The sequence below is a fragment of the Ranitomeya variabilis genome, chromosome 2 (genome assembly GCF_051348905.1).
Source record: "Ranitomeya variabilis isolate aRanVar5 chromosome 2, aRanVar5.hap1, whole genome shotgun sequence".
NCBI lineage: Eukaryota > Metazoa > Chordata > Amphibia > Anura > Dendrobatidae > Ranitomeya > Ranitomeya variabilis.
In genome coordinates, this window is record NC_135233.1 from 57,681,910 (window position 1) to 57,702,603 (window position 20,694).

Consider the following 20,694-nt stretch of genomic DNA (forward strand, 5'->3'; position numbering starts at 1 on the left):
TTTTAAAAATGAGTTTTGAACAGCTTGAGGGGTGTAGTTTGCAAAATGGGGTAATTTATGGGTGGTTTCTGTTATGTAAGCCCCTTAAAGTGACTTCAGAAGTGACTTGGTCCTTTGAAAAGTGGGTTTTGCTGTAAATGTGAAAAATTGCGCATAAAACTATAAGCCCTATTACGTCGTAAAACAATAAGGTTTCATTTTCAAAATGATGCCAATATGAAGTAAACATGTGGGGAGTGTAAATTAATAACTATTATGGGGGGTATCAGTATTTTTGTAAAAAGCAGAGAATTTCAAAGTTAAAAAATTGCCGATTTTTCCAAAATTTCCGAATATTTAGCATTTTTTTATATAGAAAGGTAAAATATATTGACTCCCATTTAGCACTGACGTGAAGTACAATATGTCACGAGAAAACAATCTCAGAATGGCTTGGATAGGTGAAAGCGTTCCAAAGTTATTAGCCCATGAAGTGGCACAGGTCAGATTGGCTTAGGCACTTGGGTACAAATAGGCCTAGGGCTGAAGGGGTTAATAAGCTACGTATATGTAAGGGCTATCATATCAAAAAATAAACTACAGACATGCATCTACCTAAAAATACCAAAGAGAATTAGTCACTCCGCTTGGTACCGATATCGTCAAATTTGGTTCTTGGCTCATGGACTACTAGGTTGCACTTGAAAGATAATTTTTTTTTTTGGCGGGGAGTTTGGATTTAGAGTTAATTTGCATACAGTCTTTTGTTCCAGACTCTTAGAAAAAATAATTGTAAGGTACACAAGTCTGCCTCATTGACATTTTTACTTCAATTTGACATTTAAAATCTAAAAGTTCAAGTTTGCCAACAAATTCAACTTGACAGAAAAAGTGACTTCTTATTTATAACTCACTGTATTGCTTCACATGTTGTCTTAATTTAGGTGGCTAACGATGAGCTACCAGTGACGGTTATAGTAGCAAATTAATGGTGTTTTCAATAAACAGATAACAATAAAAATGTTTTAGACACCTAATAAACATATAAGACAATGATAAAAAAAAAGCAATTTGTGTTTCTGCTTCTCTGACAATAAAATGCCGACTTCTACAGTTCTGAATATTTCTGAACACTAACAAGGATTGCCATAGAAACATGCTCAGCAATTAGTTTCCGACTGATGCTAACCCATAAGGTCAGCTTTCAAACAGAACAAGAAAATAGTTTTAAATCAGTTCTCTATATTTTAACACAAAAGGTATCAGGTGGGCTAGAAAATTAATCTTCCAGGATATTTGATACTCTCTTGCTCCATTATTATGTGAAATAAATAAAAAAAAATTGTTGTTATTAAAGTACAAAAAACTAGATAAAAAATTTGTTCTTTTGGAGATCAATTAAGTGCAACTGGGGCATGAATGGCTTGTAAAAATAAATGATAAATCCATAGCAAATATAGGTGCTTCTCACAAAAATAGAATATCATCAAAAAGTTAATTTGTTTCAGCTCTTCAATGCAAAAAGTGAAACTCATATATTATATAGAATCATTACAAACAGATCTATTTCAAGTGTTCATTTCTGTAAATGTTATCATCTCAGTAAATTAGAATAACTAACAAAAAACACCTGTAAAGACTTCCTAAGTGTTTAGAAAGGTCTTAGTCTGTTTCAGTTGCTCCACAATCATGGGGAGGACTGCTGACTTAACAGATGACCAGAAGGCAGTCATTGACACACTCCACAAGGAGGTTAAGAAACAAAAGATCATTGCTAAAGAAGCTGGCTGTTCACAGAGTGCTGTATCCAAGAATATTAATGGAAACATGAGTGGAAGGAAAAAGTGTCTTAGTAAAAGGTGCAACTGGGATAACCGCAGCCATGAAAGAATTGTTAAGAAAAGGCCATTCAAAAATTTGGGGGAGATTCATAAGGAGTGGACTGCTGCTGGAGTCATTGCTTCAAGAGCCACCACACACAGACATATCCAGGACATGGGCTACAAGTGTTTCATTCCTTGTGTCAAGCCACTCATGACCAATGGACAACACCAGAGGCATCTTACCTGGGCCAAAGAGAAAAAGAACTGGACTGTGGCTCAGTGGTCCAAGGTGTTGTTTTCGTAAGAAAGCAAATTTTTCATTTCATTTGAAAATCAAGGTCCCAGAGTTTGGAGGAAGAATGGAGAGAAACACAATCCAAGCTGCTTGAGGTCTAGTGTGAAGTTTCCACAATCAGTAATGGTTTGGGGATCCATGTCATCTGCTGGGGTAGGTCCACTGTGTTTTATCAAGACCAAAGTCAGTGCAGCCGTCTACCAGTGCTGCACTGCAGAGCGCACCATGCTTCCCTCTGCCAACAAGCTTTTTGGAGATTGAAATTTCATTCTCCAGCATGACTTGGCACCTGTCCACACTGCTATCAGTAGCAATACCTGGTTTAAAAACCACAGTATCACTGTGCTTGATTGGCCAGCAAACTCGCCTTACCTTGGTGTTGTCAAGAGGAAGATGAGAGACACCAGACCCAACAATGAAGAACAGCTGCAGGCCACTATCAAAGCAACCTGGGCTTCCATAACACCTCAGCAGTGCAACAGGCTGATCGCCTCCATGCCACACTGCATTGATGCACTAATTGATGCAAAAAGAGTCCCTACCAAGTATTGAGTGCATTTATTAAACATATATTTCAGTAGGACAACATTTCAGATTTTAAACTCATTTTTCAAGCTAATGTTATATCGTATTCTAATTTACTGAAATAATGACTTTTGGGTTTTCATTGGCGAGAAGCCATAGTCATCAACATTAACCCCTTCCTGACATCCGACGTACTATCCCGTCGAGGTGGGGTGGGCCCGTATGACCGCCGACGGGATAGTACGTCATAGCCGATCGGCCGCGCTCACGGGGGGAGCGCGGCCGATCGCGGCCGGGTGTCGGCTGCATATCGCAGCTGACATCCGGCACTATGTGCCAGGAGTGGTCACGGACCGCTCCCGGCACATTAACCCCCGGCACACCGCGATCAAACATGATCGCGATGTGCCGGCGGTGCAGGGAAGCATCCCGCAGGGAGGGGGCTCCCTGCGGGCTTCCCTGAGCCCCCCGCAGCAACGCGATGTGATCGCGTTGCTGCGAGGGTCTTACCTCCCTCCCTGCCTGCTCCAGACCCGGATCCAAGATGGCCGCGGATCCGGGTCCTGCAGGGAGGGAGGTGGCTTCACAGAAGCCTGCTCAGAGCAGGCACTGTGAAGCAGCCTGCACTTCTCGCAGATCGGTGATCTGTCAGAGTGCTATGCAAACTGGCAGATCACCGATCTGTATTGTCCCCCCCTGGGGCAAAGTAAAAAAGTAAAAAAAAAAATTTCCAAATGTGTAAAAAAAAATTAAAAAAAATATTCCAAAATAATGAAAAAAAAAAAAAAAATATTATTCCCATAAATACATTTCTTTATCTAAATAAAAAAAAAAAACAATAAAAGTACACATATTTAGTATCGCCGCGTCCGTAACGACCCCACCTATAAAACTGCCCCACTAGTTAACCCCTTCAGTAAACACCGTAAGAAAAAAAAAAAAAAAACGAGGCAAAAAACAACGCTTTATTACCATACTGCCGAACAAAAAGTGGAATAACACGCGATCAAAAAGACTGATATAAATATCCATGGTACCGCTGAAAACGTCATCTTGTCCCGCAAAAAACAAGCCGCCATACAGCATCATCAGCAAAAAAATTAAAAAGTTATAGTCCTGAGAAAAAAGCGATACCAAAATAATTATTTTTTCTATAAAATAGTTTTTATCGTATAAAAGCGCCAAAACATAAAAAAATGATATAAATGAGATATCGCTGTAATCGTACTGACCCGAAGAATAAAACTGCTTTATCAATTTTACCAAACGCGGAACGGTATAAACGCCTCTCCCAAAAGAAATTCAGGAATTGCTGGTTTTTGGTCATTCTGCCTCACAAAAATCGGAATAAAAAGCGATCAAAAATGGTCACGTGTCCGAAAATGTTACCAATAAAAACGTCAACTCGTCCCGCAAAAAACAAGACCTCACATGACTCTGTGGAGCAAAATGTGGAAAAATTATAGCTCTCAAAATGTGGAGACGCAAAAACTTTTTTGCTATAAAAAGCGTCGCTGGTTTCACACTTGCGTTTTTGTCTGCAGCGTTTTTTGCACAAAAAAACGCATGCGTTTTTTCCCTATATTTAACATTGAAAACGCATGCGTTTTTTTGTAGACGTTTGGTCGCGTTTTCAAACGCATGCGGTTTTTTTCTGCATGCGTTAATTTTCAGAAATACAACCTGCAGTATTTTCTTGGTGTTTTTAAGCACATGCGTTTGTGTGCGTTAAAAACGCATGCATTTTTATCGAAAAAAAACAGAAAACACACTGAAAAGCCACCCACCACCATCAAGGTGATAAAGGGATCCAAACCCTAACCCTAACTCTACCCCTAACCTCACCCCTAACCGTTTAATGAACATTTTCTGACAGTCATAGTGCCACGTATTTCAGTGCCACGTATTTCAGTGCCACGTATTTCAGTGCCACGTATTTCAGTGCCACGTATTTCAGTGCCATGTATTTCAGGGCAACGTATCACGTATTTCAGTGCCACGTATCACGTATTTCAGTGCCACATATTTTAGTACCACGTATTTCAGTGCCACGTGTTCCAGTGCCACGTATTTCAGTGCCACGTATTTCAGTGCCACGTATTTCAGTGCCACATATCACGTATTTCAGTGCCACGTGTTTCAGTGCCACGTATTTAAGTGCCACGTATCACATATTTCAGTGCCACGTATTTAAGTGCCACGTATTTCAGTGCCACGTATTTCAGTGCCACGTATTTCAGTGCCACGTATCACGTATTTCAGTGCCACGTATCACGTATTTCAGTGCCACGTATTTAAGTGCCACGTATCACATATTTCAGTGCCACGTATTTCAGTGCCACGTATTTCAGTGCCACGTATCACGTATTTCAGTGCCACGTATCACGTATTTCAGTGCCACATATTTTAGTACCACGTATTTCAGTTGCACGTGTTTCAGTGCCACGTATTTCAGTGCCACGTATTTCAGTGCCACGTATTTCAGTGCCACGTATTTCAGTGCCACGTATTTCAGTGCCACGTATTTCAGTGCCACGTATCACGTATTTCAGTGCCACGTGTTTCAGTGCCACGTATTTAAGTGCCACGTATCACATATTTCAGTGCCACGTATTTAAGTGCCACATATTTAAGTGCCACGTATTTCAGTGCCACGTATTTCAGTGCCACGTATTTCAGTGCCACGTATCACGTATTTCAGTGCCACGTGTTTCAGTGCCACGTATTTAAGTGCCACGTATCACATATTTAAGTGCCACGTATTTCAGTGCCACGTATTTCAGTGCCACGTATTTCAGTGCCACGTATTTCAGTGCCACGTATTTCAGTGCCACGTATTTCAGTGCCACGTATTTCAGTCACGTTTAGGGTTAGGGTTAGGGGTAGGGTTAGGGTTAGGGCTAGGGTTGGAGGTAAAGTTAGGGTTGGGGCTAAAGTTAGGGTTGGGGCTAAAGTTAGGGTTGGGGCTAAAGTTAGGGTTAGGGTTTGGATTACATTTACGTTTGGATTAGGGTTGGGATTAGAATTATGGGTGTGTCAGGGCTAGGGGTGTGGTTAGGGTTACCGTTGGGATTAGGGTTAGGGGTGTGTTTGGGTTAGGGTTTCAGGTAGAATTGGGGAGTTTCCACTGTCCAGGCACATCAGGGGCTCTCCAAGCGCGACATGGCGTCCAATCTCAATTCCAGCCAATTCTGCGTTGAAAAAGTAAAACAGTGCTCCTTCCCTTCCGAGCTCTCCCGTGCGCCCAAAAAGGGGTTTACCCCAACATATGTGTTATCAGCGTACTCGGGACAAATTGAACAACAACTTCTGGGGTCCAAGCTCTCTTGTTATCCTTAGGAAAATAAAAATTTGGGGGGCTAAAAATCATTTTTGTGGGAAAAAAAAGATGTTTTATTTTCACGGCTCTGCGTTATAAACTGTAGTGAAACACTTGGGGGTTCAAAGTTCTCACAACACATCTAGATAAGTTCCTTGGGAGGTCTAGTTTCCAATATGGGGTCACTTGTGGGGGGTTTGTACTGTTTGGGTACATCAGGGGCTCTGCAAATGCAACGTGACGCCTGCAGACCAATCCATTTAAGGCTGCATTCCAAATGGCGCTCCTTCCCTTCCGAGCTCTGTCATGCACCCAAACAGTGGTTCCCCCCCACATATGGGGTATCAGCGTACTCAGGACAAATTGGACAACAACTTTTGGGGTCCAATTTATCCTGTTACCCTTGTGAAAATACAAAACTGGGGGCTAAAAAATCATTTTTGTGAAAAAAAAAAAGAATTTTTATTTTCACGGATTTGCGCTATAAACTTTAGTGAAACATTTGGGGGTTCAAAGTTCTCAAAACACATCTAGATAAGTTCCTTGGGAGGTCTAGTTTCCAATATGGGGTCACTTGTGGGGGGTTTGTACTGTTTGGGTACATCAGGGGCTCTGCAAATGCAACGTGACGGCTGCTGACCAATCCATTTAAGTCTGCATTCCAAATGGCGCTCCTTCCCTTCCGAGCTCTGTCATGCGCCCAAACAGTGGTTCCCCCCCACATATGGGGTATCAGCGTACTCAGGACAAATTGGACAACAAATTTTGGGGTCCAATTTATTCTGTTACCCTTGTAAAAATACAAAGCTGGGGGCTAAAAAATCATTTTTGAAAAAAAAAAAAATATATATTTTCACGGCTCTGCGTTATAATCTGTAGTGAAACACTTGGGGGTTCAAAGCTCTCAAAACACATCTAGATAAGTTCCTTAGGGGGTCTACTTTCCAAAATGGTGTCACTTGTAGGGAGTTTCAATGTGTAGGCACATCAGGGGCTCTCCAAACGCAACATGGCGTCCCATCTCAATTCCAGTCAATTTTGCATTGAAAAGTCAAATGGCGCTCCTTCCCTTCCAAGCTCTGCCATGCGCCCAAACAATGGTTTACACCCACATATGGGGTATCAGCGTACTCAGGACAAATTGCACAACATTTTTTGGGGTCCAATTTCTTCTCTTACCCTTGGGAAAAAAAAAATTGGGGGCAAAAAGATCATTTTTATGAAAAAATATGATTTTTTATTTTTACGGCTCTGCATTATAAACTTCTGTGAAGCACTTGGTGGGTCAAAGTGCTCACCACACATCTAGATAAGTTCCTTAGGGGGTCTACTTTCCAAAATGGTGTCACTTGTAGGGAGTTTCAATGTTTAGGCACATCAGGAGCTCTCCAAACGCAACATGGCGTCCCATCTCAATTCCAGTCAATTTTGCATTGAAAAGTCAAATGGCGCTCCTTCACTTCCAAGCTCTGCCATGCGCCCAAACAATGGTTTACACCCACATATGGGGTATCAGCGTACTCAGGACAAATTGCACAACATTTTTTGGGGTCCAATTTCTTCTCTTACCCTTGGGAAAATAAAAAATTGGGGGCGAAAAGATCATTTTTGTGAAAAAATATGATTTTTTATTTTTACGGCTCTGCATTATAAACTTCTGTGAAGCACTTGGTGGGTCAAAGTGCTCACCACACATCTAGATAAGTTCCTTAGGGGGTCTACTTTCCAAAATGGTGTCACTTGTAGGGAGTTTCAATGTTTAGGCACATCAGGAGCTCTCCAAACGCAACATGGCGTCCCATCTCAATTCCAGTCAATTTTGCATTGAAAAGTCAAATGGCGCTCCTTCACTTCCAAGCTCTGCCATGCGCCCAAACAATGGTTTACACCCACATATGGGGTATCAGCGTACTCAGGACAAATTGCACAACATTTTTTGGGGTCCAATTTCTTCTCTTACCCTTGGAAAAATAAAAAATTGGGGGCGAAAAGATCATTTTTGTGAAAAAATATGATTTTTTATTTTTACGGCTCTGCATTATAAACTTCTGTGAAGCACTTGGTGGGTCAAAGTGCTCACCACACATCTAGATAAGTTCCTTAGGGGGTCTACTTTCCAAAATGGTGTCACTTGTAGGGAGTTTCAATGTTTAGGCACATCAGGAGCTCTCCAAACGCAACATGGCGTCCCATCTCAATTCCAGTCAATTTTGCATTGAAAAGTCAAATGGCGCTCCTTCACTTCCAAGCTCTGCCATGCGCCCAAACAATGGTTTACACCCACATATGGGGTATCAGCGTACTCAGGACAAATTGCACAACATTTTTTGGGGTCCAATTTCTTCTCTTACCCTTGGGAAAATAAAAAATTGGGGGCGAAAAGATCATTTTTGTGAAAAAATATGATTTTTTATTTTTACGGCTCTGCATTATAAACTTCTGCCCAAACAGTGGTTTACCCCCACATATCGGGTATCAGCGTACTCAGGACAAATTGTACAACAACTTTGGGGGTCCATTTTCTCCTGTTACCCTTGGTAAAATAAAACAAATTGGAGCTGAAATAAATTTTGTGTGAAAAAAAGTTAAATGTTCATTTTTATTTAAACATTCCAAAAATTCCTGTGAAACACCTGAAGGGTTAATAAACTTCTTGAATGTGGTTTTGAGCACCTTGAGGGGTGCAGTTTTTAGAATGGTGTCACACTTGAGTATTTTCTATCATATAGACCCCTCAAAATGACTTCAAATGAGATGTGGTCCCTAAAAAAAAATGGTGTTGTAAAAATGAGAAATTGCTGGTCAACTTTTAACCCTTATAACTCCGTCACAAAAAAAAATTTTGGTTCCAAAATTGTACTGATGTAAAGTAGACATGTGGGAAATGTTACTTATTAAGTATTTTGCGTGACATATGTCTGTGATTTAAGGGCATAAAAATTCAAAGTTGGAAAATTGCAAAATTTTCAAAATTTTCGCCAAATTTCCATTTTTTTCACAAATAAACGCAAGTTATATCAAAGAAATTTTATCACTAACATGAAGTACAATATGTCATGAGAAAACAATGTCAGAATCGCCAAGATCCGTCAAAGCGTTCCAGAGTTATAGCCTCATAAAGGGACAGTGGTCAGAATTGTAAAAATTGGCCCGGTCATTAACGTGCAAACCACCCTTGGGGGTGAAGGGGTTAAAAGAAATAAACACTTGAAATTGAACACCCTGCTTGTAATGGCACTATATAATATATGAGTTTCACTTTTTGGATTGAAGAACTGAAATAAATTAACTTTTTGATGATATTCTATTTTTTTAGAAGCACAAGCAGATGATTTTTTCATAAAATGTAAGAGAATCTCTTTTTTATTTTATTTTGATGTTTTAAATTGTAATATGTACTAATACATTTGTTTTCATTAAAAACGGTGGTCCAATCATGTGTCAATAGCACATAATAAAGTTATATCATAACCTGCTCATTCAGTCATAGGGGTGTGCTTCATTTTATTCAGTCACTGTTGTCGCCACCCACGCAATTCAATTGATGTTCCCAGGGTTGTGCCAATGTCACTCAAATCCAATTTGAAACTTCCGCACTTGCGCAGTATATAATGGAGCCGCAAAAGTGCAATGTCAATCCAGGAGTCACGCTTGAGCCGTGACGAGTTGATACCCACGTGTGCACACTGAAGCTCTGTATAGACTGCCATTTTTAATGAAAAAACATGTTAGTGATGTACAGTGCATCACTAACAATGCATCGGGGACAGTTTACATGCTACAAATGACCTGACAGATTCCCTTAATTGATATGCTCGTGCTGCGAGACGAACCTGTGGGTAGGTCTTTTCTTTGTGCTCTAGGCCAGAGCAGCAAAAAAAGACCTGCTCACAGGTCCACCCCAAAGCACGTGCATGTTTGTCATCATAAAGAGCCAGAGATGAAAAAAATAGGGAAGCAGAGAGAGAGACAGACAGACAGACAGAGACAGACAGAGAGAGACAGACAGGCAGAGCATGTGATGGGGTCACTAATTTACTCTGTGCTGCTCTGCTTCTCAATGCTGCTGTGGCAGTGTCACTGACATATTCTGTGCTGTTCTGCTTCTCAATGCTGCTGTGGTGGGGTCACTGACATACTCTGTGCTGCTGGGGCAAGGGCTCTTACATCCTCTGTACTGCTATGGCAGGGTCTCTGGAGGGGGCTGGGCTGTGTATGTATGAGTGGTTGATGAATATGAGAGAAAAGCACAGAGAGACAGACAGAGAGAGGTCACAAAGAGTCCAGCTGACAGAGGAGTCTCTGCACTCCAAGCAGGGGAATTCTCGACTTCAGTGATAGAGCCCAGAGCACCAAGAAAAGAAATGGCCACAGTCCCACCCCAAAGCATGAGCATATTATTAAATGAAGACTTCAACCAAAGATTACACAAGAGACACAAAACAGATTTCTTCACAGTAGTTATCATTTTAATCAGTGTAAGGCTACTTTCACACATCAGTTTTTCGCCGTCAGACGCAATCTGGCAAATTGTGAAAAAAATGGATCGGCGAATGATGCCTCCAGATCAGTTTTTTCCCATAGACTTGTATTAGTACTGGATTGTGCCTGATGGCCTTCCGTTTTGTGCGTTTTTCACCAGTCCGGCGGCTGGAGAAACCGTACATAGGAACATTTTTTGTGACAATGAAAAAACCTGACGGCGCTGCAATCGGCGCCATCCGGCTTTTCTTACAATGGACGCCTATGTGCCACATGTCTGGCTCCGGAGTCCGGCCTCCAAACTGCGCATACCCTGTTCTCTCTCGCTCTCTCTCTCTTTTTTTACTATTGATGCTGCCTATGCAGCATCAATAGTGAAAAGATATAATGCAAAAAATAATTTAAAAAAATAAAAAATCGTGATATTCTCATCTTCCAGCGGCCCTGGCAACTTTCTCGCTCCTCGCGATGCCCCACCAGTTCCCGTTCCAAGTAATGCCTAGCGACAATAACCCCAGATGATGTAGCGGTCTCGCGAGACCACTATGTCATCACAGGTCATTGCCACAAGGCATTATTGGGAACGGGAGCTGACGGGAGCATTGCGAGGAGCGGGAAGTCTGCCGGGGCCACTGGAAGGTGAGAATATCACAATTTTTTATTTTTTAAAATTATTTTTTACATTATATCATTATCCAGGATCCGGAAGAAAAGCTGATCCTGCGCATCAGTTTTTACACTAATTGCGCCGGATCCAGCAATCCGTCCTGCCGCTGGATTATGCCTGACGGCGCAGGACGGATGTGTGAAAGTAGCCTTACAGTATAAACATGACAATGCCTGTAGTTTACTTAGCAAAATCCTGCTGGAAGGTTATTTTTAAAAAACAAACAAAACAAAAACCATATAAACATAGACCCCAATTCAGTAAAGCTTTTTTGCCAGAATTCTGGTATAACAAACTCCGAAAAGTTGCAAAATGTGGGTGCCATGTTAAGTTTTCGAGCCATTTTTCCCGAGCTCCAACAAAGTAGGTGGCTGAGGCGAGATGGGGGTGTGATGGGGTGCAGCAACTCCCACTCATCAAATTCATGATGAGCAGCAGCAATTGCTACAACACAAATCTTACTTTAGTCCCCAACTGAATTGAGATTTGTGGGGAGGCGCAAACCACCCCGTGCTTCTTGTGATTCATTAACATGCATCTCTTCTACTATATAATTGTCTAAGGGTCAATTCCGTCTGTCTGTCTTTCTGTTTGTCTGTCTATCTGTCTGTCACGGATATTCATTGGTCGCAGCCTCTGTCTGTCATGGAAATCCAAGTCGCTGATTGGTCGCGGCAAAATGGCCTCTCCTTACTCCCCGCAGTCAGTGCCCACTCCATACTCCCCACTCACACAGGGTTAATGGCAGCGTTATGTCGTGGTGTAACGCACTCCATTAACGCTGCTATTAACCCTGTGTGACCAACTTTTTACTATTGATGCTGCCTGTGCGGCATCAATAGTAGAAAAATCTAATGTTAAAAATAATTAAAAAATAAAAAATAGTTATATACTCACCATCCATCGGCCCCTCGGATCCAGAACCGGCCTTTCCCGCTCCTCGCGACGCTCCGGTGACCGCTCCATGCATTGCGGTCTCACAAAATCATCATACTACGTCATCATCTCGCGAGACCGCAATGCACTCTTGGGACCGGAGCGCGCGAGGAGCATCGGTAAACGCTTCGCCTGGATCCGGGGCCAACGGAAGGTGAGTATATAACTATTTTTTATTTTAATTCTTTTTTTTAACAGGGATATGATGCCCACATTGCTATATACTGCATGGGCTGTGCAATATACTACGTTGGCTGTGCAATGTACTACGTGGGCTGTGCAATGTCCTACGTGGTCTGTGTTATACACTACATGGCCTGTGTTATACACTACATGGGCTGTGTTATACACTATGTGGGCTGTGTTATACACTATGTGGGCTGTGTTATATACTGCGTGCGTGGGCTGTTATATACTACATGAGCTGTGTTATGTGCTACGTGGGCTGTTATAAACTACTTGGCTGTGTTATATGCTATGTGGGCTGTTATACACTCCATGGGCTGTGCTTTATACTACATGGCTGTGCTATATACTCCGTGGGCTGTGTTATATACTACGTGGTTGTGCTATATACTCTGTGGGCTGTGCTATATACTCCGTGAGCTGTGCTGTATACTACATGGCTGTGCAATATACTACGTAGCTGTGCAATATACTACGTGGCTGTGCAATTGCCTATGTGGGCTGTTATATACTACGTGGCTGTGCTATATACTACGTGGACAGCTGCAAACAATCAGCGACAGGCGCAGTCCGGCCACGAATTGGCGCGGGATTTGAACCACGCTTCGCTAATTGGTCGCGTCCGGCCGAATCCTGTGTATTCAATGTATTATTCTAAAATCTTCATAAATAAACTACATACATATTCTAGAATACCCAATGCATTAGAATCGGGCTACCATCTACTGTAGTAATAAATAAGTAGCCTTACACTTCACCATGTTCACCCTTCAAGCGGTCATGAGAAATAGAGACCCTAGAGTTTATGTTTTACCACTAGTAGAATTACCTGCCTTTGCATTGTTCTATTTGGTTTTACTGTTTGTTGTTTGTGTCTGTGATCAAAAACTTTGTTTGCTACTGATGTGTAGCCAACACATCTGAGTTGTTATGCGATTAAATGTTACATCTTTCTAGTGGTGTCCTGAAGATATATAAATTATTATTATTTGCTTTTGTAATCAGTTTTATTGTAAATATGTAATCAACACTTCTGAAAGTATTAGGCTTCAGTGCTCTAGGATCTACTACTACTGAATGTGTCAGTTGTTTGTCGATAAGTTAACATTTTCTTTTGTATTCTTTTGTTTTGTGAAAATGTACTGTAAGTTCGAAAGAGATGAAAACACATATCAAAACCTTCTATTTGTGAGTGTGCGTATATACATACTGTATATATCAAGAACAGTAAGTTTGGGACAGCTGAAACCTGGTCTAAAACATTCCAAAGTGCCTTATTTTCCTATGTGCCAAATGTAAGGCAGATTGGTCCAGCCATTTGGCCATAAATAAATATTTGCCTGCATACACCTTTTTTATACATATCTTGAAATCGGTAGGTCATTTGGAGCTGAAATCTCATCTAAAATCTTTGGAAGAGCTGGATTTACCTGTCTAGCAAAATTTGTGCAGATTGGTCAAGAAGACATATAACCATACATCAGACAACAGAAAGTCATTTTTATATATGCCTCGTAGAAGTCAAGCTACTGTAGATTCACTATAATGGAACAAAAAACAAAACAAATATATTCACTATTATGAACCTTTATTCAGCTGGATACATGTAATTACTAAATGCATGCATTGTGGTGAGCACCATAAACAGGTTGCTAAGCGAACACAGGCTCCACTCTTAAAGACTTGGTCAAAAGTGGATAATCTTTGCTCTTATTTTCTTCCTTTGTTCCCATTGTTTCCCTGCATTTATTTAATTATTTTTTTAATCTGCTATATGGTTCAAAAGATTTTTTTTTTTTTATTTAATTCAATTTTTTATCGCATTTACCAAAAACGCGGTACTCACATGAATTTGGGGGGAGGATATCATTAGTTTGTGCTGCATTATTACCCTGTAAGCAATGCCTAGCCGGTAAAGACCATATGTGTGGTGTGACTGGTGGTCGCATGGTTAATGGGAGGTATGTGTCACAGGGATGGACGCTCCCCGCTATGCAACCCAGAGTATTTTGTCTTTAGTACACATAAGCACTGAAGATGTCGTTTCGTGCACCTGGGTCTGGGTTGTGGGTAGCTATGAGAGATGGGAGGGTCTGGCTACCCATATACCTCACCTCTTTTCCCTGCATTAGTTTGAGGACCTGCAGTGATGTCATGATCATGGGACAGTGCATGTGATGTTACCTCACCTGTGGGTGTGGTTTCAGGCTACCTAATGGAGGGGTGTTTGACACATGCGAGTGTTTGGGAGTCTGCCAGTGTGAACAGACTTCCATGTGCCCAGGCTGGACATTACACAGTGGTCTGTGTCTTGAGTGGGAGAAGCCTTTCTGTGTCCATCACTCCAGATAGAGCCTGAGTGCTGGACATGGCACAGCCTGTGTACCTACAGGCCTGAGAGAGCAGAGCTCTGCTATGGACATTGATACTGTGTCGGCCTGATGTAAAGACTGTTTGCCTTTGGTTCTTTTTTCTTTGGTTTATGAAGCAAATAAACCCACATGGACGTTGAAGAGAATGTGCCTCCTGCTTCTTTCTATGCATCTGAGTGAGTACAATCCTTACAATTGGTGCTAGACTGCGGGCAACGGTCCAAGAAGCACATGCTGCAGTGCTGGCTGAGCCAGATGAGTGGACAGTCTGACAACCGTGAGTAATACTGACCGGGGTCAGTGAGAACTGTTTGTGGGATACCTCTGAGGAGAAGAGGGATCCGGCAGCCTGTGTGGCCGGCACCAACAGGTGATGGACAGGAGTCTGTGTTATGCTGAGAAACTGTGTTTAGGCTGTAAAGACGGTGTTTTTTTCCTATAAAGCACATGTGCAGGTGTTTGCTGTGGACCGGCAGGTCCATTAATTTTTTTTTTCTCTGATCAACCTGCTGTGGCTCGACGGGGCCACAAAAACTGAAGGCGTCTGGCGGTAACTCGGTGGGATTACGAAGGTGGTCAACATCCTCAATGTAAAGTTGTATTATTTATTAATAAGTGAAAAAATATTTACTATTAACCCCCTTAGAAGAGAGACTACATAACTTTCGAGCATTCAGATCTCTGTAGAAACTTATGATTAGTGCACTTGTTCTACAATATGTTATTTGTATCATTGCAATTTACATTGTGCGGTGTAACTGTGGTGCTGAGGGAGAGCACAAGTGAATTGGGTATCAGAGTTATTTAGGGGTTAAAGAGTATTGTCTGTAGTGAGACTCGATGGAGATCTGAGTCATTTAGGGGTTGGCTTCCCGCCACCTAGGGTCAGTTGCAGAGGTAACAAGAGGGTGTGACGACACAGCAATACATCTTAATTTACCAGACACCTATTTTCAGTAAGCCAGGAAGAATAGACTGTTATCTATCTGTTGACTTTTTAATTTATGTGTTTCTTTCTTCAGTTGATCAAGATTCTGAAATGTTGACTCTTCTTGTAGGTTAAATTGATATTGTAAATTGATAAATTGTTGTTATTTACATCCTATATCAAGTCCTACAGATTATTGTATTGTACATAAAAAAGGATTGACAGAAATTGCTTCTTCCACTTACACTATTGCTGCTGCTAATGTTTTGGAGTTGACTAATTCACGTGCCGGAAGTTGGAAGTCTAGAGCTGTGATGCGAACTGTGTGCTTCATTGCTGTCTTGGGGAAAGGCTCTCTTAAGGTTATGTAAAAGTGTGTTTCAAGACAGCAGCATTCGTGGGTCCCTTTATGGGGTGGGAAGCATATTGCAAAATTTGGTTTGATAACATCGATTTAACAGAGTAGCAACCCTGTAATCAGCACTATTTCTTATCATAGCTATATGTGGATCATGTTGCAGATAATACAGGAAGAAGGCTCTCATATGTCAGGCTCTACCATGATGTCCAAGCCCATGCTGTGCTTGTAGCTGGGTAACAATGAGGCTTGTTTCCTCTATCCCCTCCGGGGAGGATTATCCTCTTCCTCTGACAATTGCTCGCCCATCATCTCTTCCTCCTCCATTTGTTCCTCGGATCTTGCACCTTTGATAAGTTTGTCTGACATCACCAGCCCCCCTCGATCACAGTAATCCACCTTACCTTTCCACGTGCCTGTGTGACGACAGTCTGGAAATTAGAGACAATATTATCTCTTCCGCATTGCACCCCTTTAATTGTTGTGCTTAAGGTCTATAAGACATGGGAGATAAGCGTTTCGAACCTTTGAACTCCCTATTTCATAACTGTTGATATTTATACTGGTTCCTGTGCTCTCCTTATTTATTTTCATTGGTGCTCCCTTTGTGCCTTTTTCCTTTGGCACTTCCATGAAAGTCTGGAGCAACTGTTACGTGATTGTCAGTGCATGCCCTTCGTTTTTAGAATAGTGAGAGTACCAGATGTGAGACCTCCGTCAATCATCAACAATTTTTTTTTTCTATTGACTTAATTTTTAATCATTTGATTACAATATGTTTTGCAATTAAAGAAAGATAAATACGTTTTATAACATGTTTTGACAAATGTTGTCACGTTTTAACACACGCGCTTCAAGATTTGCAATAATTTCTGTGATATGTAACACATTGTAACCGAGCAAGGAGGTTCCTCTAATTACTTCTCTGAGCTAAATTATGTTATATTATTCTAATCAAGTATGAGATAAAGGCCCTCAGTTACTGTTGTCAGAGACTCCCCATTCCTGCACCCTTGTACATCTGCATGTATCAAGAAGAAGGGAAAAACAAACTTCAAGGTCTCTCCCACAGTTCTGTGTTATTGACACAAAAACAAAGAGGTGATTGAATGTGAAAGACAGTGTGTGCTGCTAAACAAAAGGTGGAATTTTAGAAAACACCATCCAACTTCCACAACCATCATAGAAACATCAACTGCCCTATAAAACCTGTCATCTCTGGACATAGAAATAAAATCCTTGTAAAATATAAATTAGAAAAGGTCACAGCAACTTTTTTCTCTTTCAGGTAAATGGGAAAGTTAACATAAATGCTAGAAAAAAAGTACAATAAAAGCCCAAAATCGTGAAATAATCAGAAGACGCAAGGTCTTTCAAAAAGTGTGCTTCTCCTATTTTTAGGCTTTACAGGTGTGGGCCACCAATTATAATCTATCATGTTTACACCAATACATTGTGGAATGCTGCATGTTTACACCAACACATTGTGGTATGCTGCTTACTTTGTAAAGCTGCCCCAGAGATAGCCTGCAGTCACCTGTGCTGATAAGCCTGACATCCAGATGTAACTTAACTGAATTTGTCATTTTACTTCAAGGACGTTGCTAATTCCGTACTTTCAGGACACAGCTACTCTTCCAGTTTATCTCTTAGTTTTTGTTTTCCATCTAACGTTATTCTTACTTGAGTTTTTTTTTGTTCTATGCAATGGATAAAATATGCAAAACTGCTATGTCTGTTATTTTTTTAAATCTTTGTTTCAGGAGAATAGCTAAGGGGCAAATCAATAATGAAGTCACTGGAGAAGGTCTTCAAATTAAGGAACATTTCACTGGCGATGAAGACACATAGTTTGTTTTTTTCTGTAGTAACACTGTCAAGATTCCTCAGTAGTGGACAGTCATGAAACCACATGTAGTCTCAGCCATTACCATTACCCATTATCCAGAGACTCCAGTACAAAAGCCTAACCATGACATACAAGGCCATCCACAACCTGTCTCCTCCATACATCTGTGACCTCGTCTCCCGGTACTTACCTACACGCAACCTCCGATCCTCACAAGTAGGGTTGAGCGACTTTCATTTTTTAAAGATCGAGTCGGGTTTTGTGAAACCCGACTTTGTCCAGAGTCGAGTCGAGTGCAGTCGGCCGATTATCGCTAAAAGTCAGGGATCGACCGAAACACGAAACCCAATGCAAGTCAATGGGGAAGCATAGTCGGCAGTGAGTGGAGACCAGGAAAACACCTACAGTGCCCATTTTAATGCCAAAAACATACATTCTTGTTTCTGAAGCTTGTCAATCTTAATTAACTTTATAATAATAGTTGTTCAATGGAACTTGGGGGTCATTTGGCAAAAGTTGTGGGGGTAGGGCTGGTTCAAGGTTTTAGTGGGCCCAGGAATCGTGGACTACGTCACGGCGGTGGAGCAGGGAGAGGTAAGTATTTCATCGTTGCAAGTGCTGTGATCCTGAGCAAGCAGGGGGGCACACTCGTTCACATTGGCACTGGCACAGGGCCCCTCAAAGTACAGCGGTGTGTTTGCACGGCGGGGGCGCCTCCCACCAGCAGTGACACTTTTGCGTACTCTGAGGGGCCCTGTGCCAGTGACGTCGCCAACGAGTATGCCCCCCCACCTGATGAAGGAACCTGCACTTTCATCTGCACCTTCCTCTTTGTCCCTGTGTAAGGTGGTATAACATGCGGCAAGGGGAACCTTACTTTCAGCAGGGTCAGATTCTGGCTGTGTAGAGTGCAAGGGGAATGTAGTGGTCTAGGTCAATGTACCAGCAGACTCATCTAGCAGTGGCTGGGCAATGGGCAGGATGAGGAGGAAACAGATATAGGGCCAAAGAATAAAGTAGGCTAAATGCAGTTCAAAATTGGTAACAGGACTAAACAGGCGGCATTGCTTTGTTCAGTGGAGTAGCAAACCCAGGAGCAGCAGACACTGTTTCAAGGGCCCAAACACACTAATAGGCCAAATGCAGTTTAATATCTGATACTTTAGGCCAAAAGCCTAAGACTGAAGCTCAGCTTTATTCAGTTGAGGGCAAACACCAGGGAGGGGCAGACACTGTTAATAGGCCCTAACCACCAATTTTTAAAAACACAGCACTTAATGAGAGCCAGAAGGTTGAAGCTCAGCTTTATTCAGTTGAGGACAAACACCAGGCAGGGGCAGACACCGTTAGTAGGCCGTAACCAAAGTTGAAGGCCAAATGCAGTTTAATATCTGATACTATAGGCCGAAAGCCAGAAGGTGGAAGCTCAGCTTTATTCAGTTGAGGGCAAACACCAGGGAGGGGCAGACACCATTAGTAGGCCCTAACCACCAATTTTTAAAAACACAGCACTTAATGAGAGCCAGAAGGTTGAAGCTCAGCTTTATTCAGTTGAGGACAAACACCAGGGAGGGGCAGACACCGTTAGTAGGCCGTAACCAAAGTTGAAGGCCAAATGCAGTTTAATATCTGATACTACAGGCCGAAAGCCAGAAGGTGGAAGCTCAGCTTTATTCAGTTGAGGGCAAACACCAGGGAGGGGCAGACACCGTTAGTAGGCCCTAACCACCAATTTTTAAAAACACAGCACTTAATGAAAGCCAGAAGGTTGAAGCTCAGCTTTATTCAGTTGAGCACAAACACCAGGCAGGGGCAGACACCGTTAGTAGGCCGTAACCAAAGTTGAAGGCCAAATGCAGTTTAATATCTGATACTATAGGCCGAAAGCCAGAAGGTGGAAGCTCAGCTTTATTCAGTTGAGGGCAAACACCAGGGAGGGGCAGACACCGTTAGTAGGCCCTAACCACCAATTTTTAAAAACACAGCACTTAATGAGAGCCAGAAGGTTGAAGCTCAGCTTTATTCAGTTGAGGACAAACACCAGGGAGGGGCAGACACCGTTAGTAGGCCGTAACCAAAGTTGAAGGCCAAATGCAGTTTAATATCTGATACTATAGGCCGAAAGCCAGAAGGTGGAAGCTCAGCTTTATTCAGTTGAGGGCAAACACCAGGGAGGGGCAGACACTGTTAGTAGGCCCTAACCACCAATTTTTAAAAACACAGCACTTAATGAGAGCCAGAAGGTTGAAGCAAAGCTTTATTCAGTTGAGGACAAACACCAGGCAGGGGCAGACACCGTTAGTAGGCCGTAACCAAAGTTGAAGGCCAAATGCAGTTTAATATCTGATACTATAGGCTGAAAGCCAGAAGGTGGAAGCTCAGCTTTATTCAGTTGAGGGCAAACACCAAGGAGGGGCAGACACAGTTAGTAGGCCCTAACCACCAATTTTTAAAAACACAGCACTTAATGAGAGCCAGAAGGTTGAAGCTCAGCTTTATTCAGTTGAGGACAAACACCAGGCAGGGGCAGACACCGTTAGTAGGCCGTAACCAAAGTTGAAGGCCAAATGCAGTTTAATATCTGATACTATAGGCCGAAAGCCAGAAGGTGGAAGCTCAGCTTTATTCAGTTGAGGGCAAACACCAGGGAGGGGCAGACACTGTTAGTAGGCCCTAACGACCAATTTTTAAAAACACAGCACTTAATGAGAGCCAGAAGGTTGAAGCTCAGCTTTATTCAGTTGAGGACAAACACCAGGCAGGGGCAGACACCGTTAGTAGGCCGTAACCAAAGTTGAAGGCCAAATGCAGTTTAATATCTGATACTACAGGCCGAAAGCCAGAAGGTGGAAGCTCCGATTTAGTCAGTGGAGGACAATTTGAATTAGGGACTGCAGACAGACTTAGTAGGCTGTCCCCTGTGGACCATGCATCCACCACATTAACCCATTGCGCCGTAATGGACACGTAATCTT

The 20,694-nt window shown here is 42.1% G+C and overlaps 1 protein-coding gene across 6 annotated transcripts in view; it reads right to left on the bottom strand.

The window, feature by feature from the left end:
* The window catches only part of FSHR (follicle stimulating hormone receptor), a 489,167-nt gene that overhangs the window by 336,120 nt on the left and 132,353 nt on the right, over positions 1-20,694 (bottom strand). The window lies entirely within an intron of this gene.